Source organism: Bos indicus, chromosome 6 (assembly GCF_029378745.1).
Source record: "Bos indicus isolate NIAB-ARS_2022 breed Sahiwal x Tharparkar chromosome 6, NIAB-ARS_B.indTharparkar_mat_pri_1.0, whole genome shotgun sequence".
Lineage (NCBI taxonomy): Eukaryota > Metazoa > Chordata > Mammalia > Artiodactyla > Bovidae > Bos > Bos indicus.
This window is the reverse complement of record NC_091765.1, coordinates 36,919,975-36,933,323: the sequence shown is the minus strand read 5'-3', so window position 1 is coordinate 36,933,323 and position 13,349 is coordinate 36,919,975. Positions and strand designations below refer to the sequence as shown.

At 43.3% G+C, this 13,349-nt stretch overlaps 1 protein-coding gene across 4 annotated transcripts in view; it reads left to right on the top strand.

Moving 5' to 3' along the window:
* Positions 1–13,349, top strand: part of HERC3 (HECT and RLD domain containing E3 ubiquitin protein ligase 3) — a 198,292-nt gene that overhangs the window by 48,177 nt on the left and 136,766 nt on the right. Inside the window, exons 1-2 of one of the 4 annotated variants that reach the window (XM_019962470.2) lie at positions 3,771–3,922; positions 6,314–6,375. The gene's annotated coding sequence lies outside the window, so the exon portion shown is untranslated. Of the gene's footprint in view, positions 1–3,770; positions 3,923–4,207; positions 4,644–4,706; positions 4,818–6,313; positions 6,376–13,349 lie in introns of those variants that run through there. The other 3 variants (XM_070790896.1, XM_019962471.2, XM_070790897.1) reach the window with 3 other exon arrangements.

Here is a 13,349-nt window from a genome sequence, read left to right as displayed (position 1 = left end):
AGGTCAACTGGAATTCTATCACCTCCAGTAGCTTTTTTGTAGTGATGCTTTCTAAGGCTCACTTGACTGTGCATTCCAGGATGTCTGGCTCCAGGTAAGTGATCACACCATCGTGGTTATCTGGGTCATAAAGATCTTTTTTTTTGCACAGTTCTTCTATGTATTCTTGCCACCTCTTCTTAATATCTCCCGCTTCTGTTAGGTCCATACCATTTCTGTCCTTTATTGTACCCATCTTTGCATGAAATGTTCTCTTGGTATCTCTAATTTTCTTGACGAGATCTCTAGTCTTTCCCATGCTATTGTTTCCCCCTATTTCTTTGCACTGATCACTGAGGAAGGTTTTTTTTTTATCTCTTCTTGCTATTCTTTAGAACTCTGCATTCAAATGGGTATATCTTTCTTTTTTCCTTTGCCTTTTGCTCCTTTTCTTTTCTCAGCTATTTGTAAGGGCTCCTCAGACAACCATCCTGGGAATATATAGGCCTCTTTGATAAACTCTATTAAACAACCAAAAAAATATGAGAACTGTTTTACAACCAATTTTTCCGTTGAGTATTGACTTGACTGACAAAATGTGTAATTTGTTGGAGGCTCTGTGGTACCAAGAAACACTGTTGTGATTGTGTACTTTTACAGGGTGCATACCCATTACCTGCTAAATAATCATTGCTTTCCCTTTCTAGAGATGAAGACACCTGTTCCTCAAAAATATGCCTGTAGGACAGAATATTGTGGATGGCCTGGTTTTTCCCCCCTTTTTTTGGTTTTGGCCACATAATGAGGCTTGTGGGATCTTTGTTTCCTGACCAGGGGTAGAACTTGGGTCACCACAGTGAAAGCTGCCCAGTCCTAACCACTGGACAGCCAGGAAACTCCCTGTTTCCCCACGTGTTTAATCTGATTTACCAGAAGTTTGTCTCTGTCAAAATTTTACCAAGTTAAAGTTTGTCTGCAGTGTAAGTAAATACAGAGAACTTTATTCCTACTGCGCTTTACTGCGCTAAAATTTCTTTCAATTCAAAAATAGGCATATGCATTCAAGAAGTTGTGAAGAACGGAGCAAATCAATGTCCGTTCAGGTGGAGGTGCAGCAGGCTTGGGAATGGCCCTTGCCATTGGAGATGCCTTATTGATGCTCAGTGCTTCAGCTGGACCATGTGATCCCTTCTGCTTGTCAAAGGTTATTTTAGACTTTACCCCACTATTTATTTGTTTGTTTGATTATTTATTTTTGGTGTTCCAACAGTTTTTGGGGGAGCCTCCCTTGTGACTCAACTGGTAAAGAATCTGCCTGCAACGCGGGAAACCTGGGTTCAATCCCTGCGTTGGGAAGATCCCTTGGAGAAGGGAAAGGCTACTCACTCCAGTATTCTGGCCTGGAGAATTCCATGGACTGTATAGGACATAGTCCATGGGGTCACAAAGATTCGGACACAACTGAGCAACTTTCACTTCACTCACAACAATTTTTAATATAAACTTTCCAAACACACAAAAAAGTTGGCAGTAATGCATGGTGAACACCCATCTACCTACCATGTTAATCTATACTTAACATTTTTGCTGTACGTGATTTATCACATATCTATCCATCCCTTCATTCATCTGTCAGTCCATCTTTTAAAATAAAAATATTTTCAGAATAAGTTGCCAACATCAGATATTGCCTCCTAAATACTTCAGCATACATAGCATTAACTGGAGCTCAATTCTGTTTACAGTTCTTGTTGGGGTTAAATATGTTTAACATGAATGTTTTTCTTTTGGACAATTTCTTATGATTAGTGACTGTCTAGTTCTTATTATGACTATTTGGTTAATGTTTGCCTCCCCCTCCAAGACTATAGGGACTGTTCCATTTTGATGCTCAGTGTAGAGTGTATCTGGTAGAGAACATGTGGAAGTCAGAAAAAAATGGATGGAAGACAGAGCTACAGAAATAGAAAAAGTAAACCATGGTACCTCTTCAAGCCAGTTTAAATATCTGCTCTTAGGACTATTGTTGTTGCTGGGGTCATTTAAAGCCATTTTGGTAAATGGAGCAGGACATGCTTATTGAGGAAACTGCAATTTTACATTGGTTCAGTTAAGAAATTAAAATGAAGTGGAGTGTGTACAGTCACTGATTATTCTATAAAAGTAAGTTCCCAGGGTTCTGGATGTTTATTTGGTAAGGACCTTTATAGTACCTCAGTTTGTAATTCTGACTACTATCCCAACTCCATACTTGAGCCTCAGGTAACCAACTTTTTTTTCAAGATAAAATTTCATATGAAAAACCACGAGTCAGAGATATTGACCTAAATGCTACTACAAACCTCATATACAGGACATGAAAATAGACTCTTATTCTTTCCTTCTCGACCATGGGGAAACCTCCTTCCCACAGTGATTTCTTTTTGCCATTCCTCCAATTCTTTTTGGTGATACCATCGCTGAATTGGGATTATGTCTTTGTAAGAGACCTGGACTTTTGTGAAGCCGCCACATCTCTGGAGCATAAGGGAATTGTGTTAATCTTGTCCCTGGAGTTTCTAAAAAGGTATCCAGTGTGATTCAAACTTCAAAGGTGGGAATCATTTTCATAGATGACAGTTAGCTACCTGGTAACTGCGATCTTGCTTTCTTGCCTTGTCACAGCAGCGTATGACAACTTGCCACATGTCAGTGACAGCTTATATGCCAGCCAACAGTGCCCCATCCCCAGGATGTATTACTCCCCAAAACTTCTTTTCTGCTTGGTCAGTCTAGTTAATTCTCAAAGATAACTGCAGACCTGACCTGATTTGAATGTCCTTGGGAAGAATCTGGCCTCACAGGACCTTCCCAGTTCAAATGGTAGGTTACAAAAATTCTTCCAGGAGTTAAGTCATTCCTTTGAGTTAAAATAGTACTTTCCCTGTATTTCTGTTCTGTGTTGCATATTTAGGGGTATGGGAGGTGGTGCGGTAGAATCATGAAGTCACTTTTATGAGAATGTTTTCTTCACAAGATTATCTGTGGATCAGACAAGGATCAGGGTAACTCGGAAAGCACTGTGACCTTGGGGAGGAGACGGAAGCTCTGAGATTCAGCGCCAGGGAAAGTAGGGGAGGACAAACTTCTTTATCTATTACTGGGTTTTAGGCCACTTAGTGCCTCTCAGATCTCCCGCTGATTTCTTTTCATGCTTCTCAGCAACCCCGCTAGTCTTCCCCAAGTCCGTTGCTGCTGTTGCTGCGCCGCTTTTCTCTTCCACCCCAACTCTCTGCGAGGTTCCCAGGAAAGCGCCGACCTCCTTCCCGCCTGTCCCATTGCGCAGCCCGGCTTTCGGCTTGGCGCTTCCTCCAGTCCTCCGAAGACGAGTGAAACAAGACTCCTCCATTGTGGATGGAATACAGTGCTTAACAACGCACCCTCAATTATCACCTCTAGCTTTACCCGCTATGCCCAAGGCTTCTGACCACCTCCGCACAAATATTAAGACTCAGAGCTCAGAACCTGAAAAACCAACCGCTGATTAGTGTCCCTCCCTTCTCCGCCAGTGAAAAGCAATCCAGTTCCAGCGCTAATGCTCTGTATCTTGCAGTCGGATCTTCGCCGATACAAACCGACGCCGCTGTTCCCTCGCCGAGCCTGCGGTGGTCTTGTCACCGTGGGCTGCCCCCGCCTCCCTCCAGGGCCTGGGCCTTTCCCGGCTACCAGCCCGCGGATCTCGCCGCCCCGCCTCCGGCTCCACCGCGGCCACCATTGGTGTAGGTCCGCCCCAGAAGGAAGCCCATTGGCCGGCCGGGCCGTCCTTTACCCAGCGCATTCCGCCGCCCGCAGGCTTGCGAGGAAACTTCCTTATTATTGTGACGCCGAAATCGGAGAAACCCTAAGCCGGGTCGGTGGAGCTGTCACAGCCGGAATCCCGAGCGGCGGTTCGGCTGCTGCCGAGGTGCGCGGGGCGGGGGCTGGGGTTCTAGGAAGGAGGGCACCGCGGGGCTGCAGCCGCGCGCCTGCAGCCGCGCGCCCGCCGCGTTCGGCGCGGCTCAGCTGTCAGCGCTTGGCTCCCGGAGGCGCGGCTGCGGCTGCCAGGCGCTTTCCGCGGCGACCCGGAGCCGGGCGCGCGGGGAGGTCGGGGCCAGGCGCCTTCAGTGCCTGCAGGACGCGGGCGGCGGGGCTGCGCCGGGGCGGGGCGGGCAGGGTGCCCCTCTGCCTCGTGTACGCCTTCCAGGCGTTTTCAGAGCTCTCCTTCTGACCTGAAGAGCCCAGGCGCCCGGAGAGGCCGGAAGCCTCTTTAAAGACGGGAGCGCCCCCCACCCCGACTAGGGTGCCTGCAAACTGGGAGGAATTGCGACGCAGAAAGTCAAAAAGAGGATCCTCCCCTTCCTCCTCGCCTGCCCCTATTTAAATTCCGGGGCTCGGGTGACACCGTTGCGGTGAAGGGCCCGGAAGCTTCCTGGCGAAATGGGAGCCGCCGAGGCCTCTGCGTTTTGAGGGACTCCGGCTCCGCGAGGAGTTTGCTCTGCGGTCTGGGGGCTCGGCGACCGCGGTTCCCGGCAACACCCACTTCGCCGATTCCGTGCCGGGTTCGCCTGGTCGGAGTCCGCCTCCTGGGCGGAGCTGGGGCGAGGGTGTGTGTGGACACGTGTGTGTGCGTGTGTGTGTGCGGACACGTAAGTGCGCGGACGGTCGCGGGGGTGTCAGGAACTGGGACGTTCGGGGGCAGGTGGCACTTTGAGCCATTTATGAACGTGTGGAGTGGGCACACCGGGCAGGTGTAACCTGAAACAGACCAACCCGGAGCTGCTGTAGAGACCGCACCTAAAGCAACTGTGGTTTGGTTCGGGGTATGCTCCGTGGCACCGGGAAAATGTGTATTTGAACTTTGCTTTTGGTGTCTCAGTGTTTCTGATTGTTTTCTGATTGCACTTCACTTTAGCTTTTAAGTCAGCCCCATTTGGAAGTATCTTAAATTCAGAGCTAAGCCTTCCAGGATTTTGCTTGCATTCATTACGCACGAATGCTTTAGGAAAGACGATTCAAGCGCTCTCTTCCATTTTTGTGTCTCCTGACTCTTTCCACAAATAGGAAGCTATTTCTAGAACCTTTCATCTGATGATTTGATAACATCAAGTGGGCTGCTTTTTAAACTCCAGACTGAGAAGAAAGAAAAGCGAAATAAAATGGGAATTAACACCCTTTTAAAATGCAGTGACTCTGAAGAGAGATGCTGTCTTGTTTTAGTAGGCGATTACTGTGAAGCTGTCTCTCTCCCTACTTTCTTTTACGGGGGGCGGCATTGTATGTTAGAAAAATAGAGTAATATATTTAACCCCCTTTTAAAGCAAAATAGAAAAATTACACATCATTGTCTGACCGCATGGAGGCTAGGAACCTTCTGGAGAAAGGATGAAGGAATCAAAGAGGAAGACTAGAAACCTCTTTGACAGAACTCCTCTGGCATGAAAGAAAGAAACACAGTTGGTTAGCAGCCAGTTTTACTTTTTCAGTGAGTAGTTGGGATCTTATTTGTGAAAAAAGAGATTTCAGAACGTTCCAAATGGTGTGGTTGGAGCCATTGGTTATAGCATTTCATTCTGAGTAACAAATTTAAATTTCTTAAAATCCACATAATAGAAGCTTTTTTCCCTTTACATAATGAGAGTTGCACCACTATTAGAGATACAAGATAGTTTTGTTTCCATTTCAGAAATAAAAGTAATATTCTCCAAATTTCATGGCAGTTGCTTACATTATGTAGAAATAAAGTTATGATTACACTATCTTAAAATCATACAGCACTTTTTTTTTTTTTTTGAGAGACTAAGGTGCCTCTTAGATAGTCCCATCTTGTTTTGCATGAAAGAGGATGTGATGAGAAGGAAGGAAAAATAAGGAAGGCTTCAAAACAGTTGTGGCAAAATATGCTATAATATGTGTGGTACATGGAAAAAATTGAATTATTTTTCAAAAGTTATCTTTTTAACCTAAATGGGAGATTTAAAAGTAACTCTATTTTTACTTTTACATCTACTTACAAATGCTAGGAATTTTTAAATCTATGTCTCTAGGTTCTCTGTTAGCATTATGCTCTAACCAACTGAGCTAACTGTAAGTTCACTTTTAGAGGTGACATCTTCATAGTTGGTTAGTGCTTACATTATTAGCATTTAACCAAACTCCGGTCCTGAGTGAAAATATTTGGGGCATATTCAAGCTTGCATAATTTAAAGATATTTTCTTTTCAGAAGTTTACATTTCCTTTTGTTTTCAGTAACTTGAAAGCACTTTGTAGCATTCTGTTAATATATTGATGTTCGTTGTTTTTTCCTTTACTTTGCAGATCTGCAGGGTGAGGTGGAACCAGTCTGGCTTAAGTAACTGATGCCAAGTGTGTTACCCGTGGTAAGTTACTTTATTTTTCTGAACCTCAGTTTCCTCATCTTGTACTTGGGATGATATCTAACTCCCAGAACAGGTAAGAGGATTTAAAGAGGATAATCTACATAAAGGACTTAGATTAATATAGCTGCCTAGAGAGGGACCTTAACAAATCCTGACTGGCTTCTTCCACTGTGATTGAGAGAAGAGAACAAGGTGAACCCAGGAAGTAGGAGACCTAGTTTCTGGTCTCAGCTTCAACCAGTTACTTCTCAGAGGACTGAAGTTAACTTCAGCTGCCATGAAAATGAGGTTAAAAATGTCAGTCTCTTGCCTAGAGGTTGGATCAAATGGACTTTTAAGTTCTCTATAATAAGATGATCCCTTTGATGGGATAACTCTGTCCCCTTTAGGCATTTATAACATTTAGAAATAGTACTTGCTGGTGTCAAGGGCGTGTGTTTATGTGTAAGAGCCAGTAAGTGAACTAATTTTATTATGAGGTTGGGTGGACATGGGGAGAAGCCTGGCTGACTGTTGAGATGGCCTTGCTCATCCCTTCTGTCTCTGGCTGACACAAGTTCTAATTCAAGTTCCCTGTAAACATCACCGTCAGCTAATATGAGTCAGCTAATATGAACTCACTTACTGTGTGCAACATCTTCTTTTAATGTTTGTTTTTAAAATCTGAGAAGGAAGATAGCTTGACTTTGTTTTATTTGAGTGGTGATATAGCATTGTGTTTAATAAGAGCATGGGCTTTGGAGTCTGGGAGATGATATTTGAATCCTGCCTTTGCCACTTTAAGTAAGTTGCCACCACAGCTAGTACTTATCCACCACAGCTAGTACTTATCCACCATAGCTAGTACTTATCTGTATGTTCCTGGGCAAGTAACTTAACCTTGCTAAGTGTTGAGGTTATTGTAAAGGACAAATTAAATACTCTATGTGAAGTTTTTTAGCACAGACTCAGACACACAGTAGGCTTGCAATAGTGGTAACTATTGCTTTTTCTTCATTCAACAGCTACTTATCAAGCTCTTCCTGTGTGCCAAACACTATTCTAGCCTCTAGGGGTAGAGAAATGAACAGAGAGACTCAGTCCTTCCTTAATGGAGCTTCCATTCCTCAGCTTTTGCATTGAGGAACACCGCTTTTTAAAGACAGCTTGGATTGTAAAAGGCATTCTGCTTTCAGATCTGTGAGGGAAAGCACATTTAGAATGGAGGAAATACATTTTTTTGGTTACAGCTTAGGGAATGTGTATCTGATATTACCTGGCAGACAAAACCTAGCAACTTTAGATTGTGAGAATTCTGGTTTTCTCAGATTTGGGTTCTGTTCTTTGGGTGCTTAAGTAGCATCTACTGTGCTCCTTTGCTCTGCTGGGTACTGGAGATGTACAGATAAGTGAAACCTGGTTCCCTTCATGGAGTAGCTCTCAGTGTACACATGGATGGGGAATTGGTGGGTGAAATGCAGGAAGCAGTGATCCTACCTTAATAGTACTTTTCTTCTTCTTATATTGTGACGTATCTGAAAGCATAAAGCAATATGTGTAATATATGTGCTGCAAACAACAATCAAAGGGCAGAAGCAGAACGTCAGCCACGTCCTGAAGCTCCCCCTATGCTCCTTCCAGATGGTACCCTCCATTGCTACATATATTAATACAGAAATCTCTCTTGGTCTCTGTATTAATATTGACTGTTTTTTAAATTTTTTTAACTTCAGCACCACTAATGTTTTTCTTCAAATACTTGTTACACTTGTGTTTGGACCTTGTAAAAATGCATCACATTCTGAATTCTTTTGTGACTTTTTCCCTGCCTCAGCACCATTTTTAAGATGTAGCAGAACTGATGCTTATAGATGGAATTAATTTTCTTTTTCACTGGTGTGCAGTATTCTATCTTATGCATGTGCTGCAGCTTATCCATTTACTTACAGGTGGACATCTGGGTTGTCTCTGTTCTATGTATCTCAAATAATCCTGAAATGAGCATTCTTGTGCATATGTCTTGGGGCGTATATTATGAGTTTCTTGCTGCATTATATATTAGAATAGCCACTAGCCGTATGTGACTGCTTATATTAAAATTATTAAAATTAAATGAAATTAAAATTTCAGCTCATCATTAGCTACATTTCAAGTGCTCAGTAGTCACATATGGCTGGTGGCTCCCATATTGGACAGGACAGATACATAACATTTCCATCACAAAATTCTCAGTTTCCAGGTTTTATCTCATTTTTGATCTCCAATTCTCAGCATTGTGAAGGGACACTGTAGGTCTTTGGTAAGTTGGAGAGTGCTGGTCATATATCTAGGAATTTAATACTGTGCCATGGGGTATGTACATCTTCATCTTCACTAGGTAATAATGCGCACTTGTTTTCCAAGGTGGGTGTGCCAACTTATACTTCCACCAGCTGTGGGTCAGAGTCCTGGTTGCTTTGTGTCCTTGACTTGGCACTGTTAGACTTTTTAATGCTTGCCTGTCTGGTCAAGTGTTTTTTTCTGAAGGCAGCTTATGCCTTATGCACACAATGGAAAGATCATCCTTCTAGAACGAAGCCCAGCACCAGGTAATAAAGAAGGTGCCACCTGGGGCAGAGTCATCAAGGGAGGGGTAGGAATGTTTCCTGTGTCGGCTAAAAGGGTCAGAAGACCAAAGTCCAGTTGAAGTTGGAAACGAGGAGTGGATTCACATTGTTGAAAACTTCTCTCTGCCTTCTGGGCTATTTCTGCCTGTGGTAGTAAACTTTCTGACAGTAAAGTATGTCATTAGAATAAATCTTCTTTGTTACTGAAGTTAATTGTTCCTTTAAGTTTTGGCTCCAGATTTATTTAAAGCTTGGATCTGGGGAGTGCCTGCAGAGCACTGGAGATTGGGACATTCCCTTTTCCTGCTATTGGAAAAGACCCTCCCTTTCCCACATATCATTCAGGACAGGGCTCCTGAGTTTATTTGAAATGGAGCTTATCCCTGTCATAAATGAGATTAGAAGTCCTGCCTGAGTGTTATTTATATTTAGATTTTAGTGATTTTCAAAGAACCAAGAATCAGTTTTTAGGTTGATGTTTGCATAGTCTGATTAGTAAGACAGAGTTTAGGAGTTGCAGCTTGTCTTTTAGTGTTCAACTCTAAGCCTGATAAAAGGAGATTGATGTACCTATCTTGAGCCCCGTGCAGTGGAAGCGCAGAGAAAAAACATGTAAAAACCTTGTCCTTGCAACCTCAGATTTCCTATGTGAAAGTTCTGCCTGCCAGCGGTAGTGCAGCCTTGGCGAAACAGCAGATGCTAACCACAGGAAGAAGGCAGTCACAACCCCAGCCCACTGGGGAGCTGCCCTGTGTTCTGAGGCCTCCAAAGAGCACGTGGAGTAGGAGTCACAGTACCTGCAGCCTCTGACAGTTACCCTGAGTGCTGAGCGCCAGGCTCAGCACTCGCTACAGCCCCGAATCTTTTTGCCATTTTAGGGACAGGTAATGGGCTTAGAGTGTTTAAACATCTTCCCCAAAGTTTCACAGCTAGCACATGGTTAATTCAGGACTTGAACTTTGGTCCTTTTGACCCTTGTGAAAGTTGCTCAATCGTGTCTGACTCTTTGTGACCCCATGGACTGTATAGTCCGCGGAATTCTCCAGGCCAGAATGCTGGAGTGGGTAGCCTTTCCTTTCTTTAGGGGATCTTCCCAATCCAGGAATCAAACCCAGGTCTCCTGCACTGCAGGCGGATTCTTTACTGTCTGAGCCACCTTAACCAAGAATAGATGAGGAGAGGCACTGGGAAAAGTAGGAGGTGTGATGTGGAGGAAACAGAAGGTTCACCTTTCTTCCTTTTGTTTTGTGATAGAGAGAGGTAAGAGGCCAGGCTGAAGTGGCACAGGACAGCCAAGGTGGCTGGTTTGGGTGCTGAGCCAGCGTATAGCCCTATATTCTTCTGCAGCCTTTTTTTTTTTTCCTAACTGCGTGGCATGCAGGATCTTAGATTCCTAACTAGGGGTCAAACCCGAGTCCGTAGAAGTGAAAGTGCAGAGTCTTAACCACTGGACAGCCAGGGAACGCTTCCGCACCCCCGCCCCTTTTTTTCCAGCAGCACCTTTTGTAATGGTGTGTTTTGAAGAGAAGTAAAAGATTCTACTCCTCTAGAAGCAAGGGAGAGACAATGAGTGAGGAAAAATGGGAGGAAGGACACAGGAGATCAAAATGCAAATTTATGAAGAACATTGCCAAAGGCAGACTTTTAAATTTATGGACACCAGTAGCTACTAGATATGGGGGTTCCACCAGAGTGTACTTTAAGTGAAAGCTATGTTAATGTCTGGCATCTCTTGGACACAGTGAACTTCTTTCCTGACAGCTAGATGATTTTAGTACCTCCTGCTCTAGTTTTGGCAGAGCATTGTGATGAGCTGGACTGTATCTCCATTGAAGGTTAATAATTCATTCATAGAAATATATCTTATCTGTGGTTGCTATTTAGTTACCCCTGAATTAGTAGTTTTCATTTGACTACTTGAAGATTGCATTACTATAACTCAGGTGGGAAGAATTTTAACAATAGCCCTGTTTATCTTTTTCCATAAATGGTTTCTACTAGTCAGTAAGGGATGAGGCTGTACCTCAGGCTGCTTACCAAGGCTTGCGGTTGTCCAGAGCACCCAGAGTTCAGCTGACTCTCAAGGATTGAATCTGTGGTGGCTCAGATGGTAAAGAATCCACCTGCAATGCAGGAGACCTGATTCAATCCCTGGGTCAGGAAGATACCTTGAAGAAGAGAATGGCTATACATTCCAGTTCTTGCCTGGAGACTCCTGTGGACAAGAGGAGTAGCCTGGTGGGCTATAGTCTCTGGGGTCTCAAAGAGTTGGACATAACTGAGCAACTAACACTCTTACTTTCACACTTTTAAACAAACTTGTAAGAGACTGATGGATACAGGATGCCAAATTAATAGTGAAGTAGAAACTTCCTGAAGTAGAAACTTCGGGAAGGCTGGGATGCTTTGGTCAGCTACTCATGGTATCCTTTTCCCATACTAGGATCTGCTTTGGAAATCAGTTGTTTGAGCTTGCTTATTAATCATGGAATCTGTGTGGGGCAAGTGGCTGGGTAAATTTATTGATTAGTGTTACGGAGTCTCATCTACCCATCTCTACTACTGGAAAGTAATTACTTAGCAGATCAGTCAGCTTGACTGAATATGGTACCCTTTTACCCTGAACAGTGCCAGAGATACTGGGGAGTTCTGACTGTCTGGCTGTCCTTTTTCTAGGCTCTAGCATACTAGTCAAGAGCATATTCTCGGACTTAAATTCTAGTTCTGCCACTACCTTGTTTTGTGATTTAGGCAAGTCACTTCAGTCCTTTCTGTCTCATTTTCTTTATCTTTATTCTTTTTTTGTCTTCACTCTCTTCATCTACAAATTTGAGTTGATAATTGTAGTACCTACCTCATAGGAGATTAAATGATTTAATACCTGTGAATCATGTAGAAAAGTGCTGGACTCAGCATAAGCTCAGATGAAGTGTTATCTGCTATTATTATTAAAGTATAATTTTTCTACTATGAGTCAGGAGCTGTTTTTTTTTCCCCTCAAGTGACAGAGATCCAATTCAAACAAACTTAAGCAAACAAAGAAGGGTCTCATTAAACTGTATAGAGTTGATTCTTGTAGTAGTTAACTTGTATGAGGTTGCTGCAAAGACCAAATTAGTGAAGACTGAGCCATTTTGCTCCCAGGGAGACACAGGGTTAGTTAGTTTCCTGCTGAGAGCCTCTATGTCTAAGATCAATACATAACTTTGTATTGTGTGAATTTAAGTGTGTTTCTGGGGAGAATTCCCTAGCAATCCAGTGGTTAGGACTATGTGGTTTCACTGCCCAGGTTTAATCCCTGGTTTGGGAACTAAGATCCCACAGTCTCTTGGTATGGCCAATGGTGGGGGTGAGGGGGTTTCTGTTTAGATATCTTATTCGATGAATATTTCTTACAAATGATTAACTCTATACAGTATTTCTTTATAATAAAACACTAGTCAGGAAGAGTTTTTGTTTCTTTTTTTTTAAAATATTTTCCTGAATGCTGGATAAATTTCTTTGGGTTTCAGCCTTGCAACGCTGCTAATGCACTCTATGATCAGGCATCATCTCATAAATCTACAGATTAAGTTGCTTTTCTATCACTTGTGTGGCTTCATTATGCACTATAGATGTTACTTTAGCACTTTCCTAAATGGTCACATGTACAGATCAGTGAATTTCCTCTTTTTTTTTTTTTTAATTAGCCCTGACTCACAGGCAGCAGGACTGGAACTCATGCATGAACAGAGCTCATCTATCACATATATTATCTTTGGCCTTCTCTGAGTGTTTTGGCCAGGGTCATGCTCACCTCTGTGCAGGAGGACATAGGGTTGTTATCAGATAAAGAGAGACAGTTCAGTTCAGTTCAGTTGCTCAGTTGTGCCCGACTCTTTGCGACCCCATGGACTGCAGCACGTCAGGCTACCCTGTCCATCACCAGTTCCTGGAACTTACTCATACTCATGTCCATTGAGTCAGTGATGCCATCCAACCATCTCATTCTCTGTCTTCCCCTTCTCCTCCGGCCTTCAATATTTCCCAGCATCAGGGTCTTTTCCAATGAGTCAGTTCTTTGCATCAGGTGGCCAAAATATTGGAGTTTCAGCTTCAGCATCAGTCTTTCCAATAAATATTCAGGACTGATTTCCTTTGGGATGGACTGGTTTGATCTCTTTCAGTCCAAGGGACTCTCAGGAGTCTTCTCCAACACCACAATTCAAAAGCATCAATTCTTTGGTGCTCAGCTTTCTTTATGGTCCAACTCTCACATCCATACATGACTACTGGAAACACCATAGCTTTGACTAGATGGACCTTTGTTGGCAAAGTAATGTCTCTGCTTTTTAATATGCTGTCTAGGTTAGTCATAGCTTTTCTTCCAAGGAGCAAGCATCTTTTAAT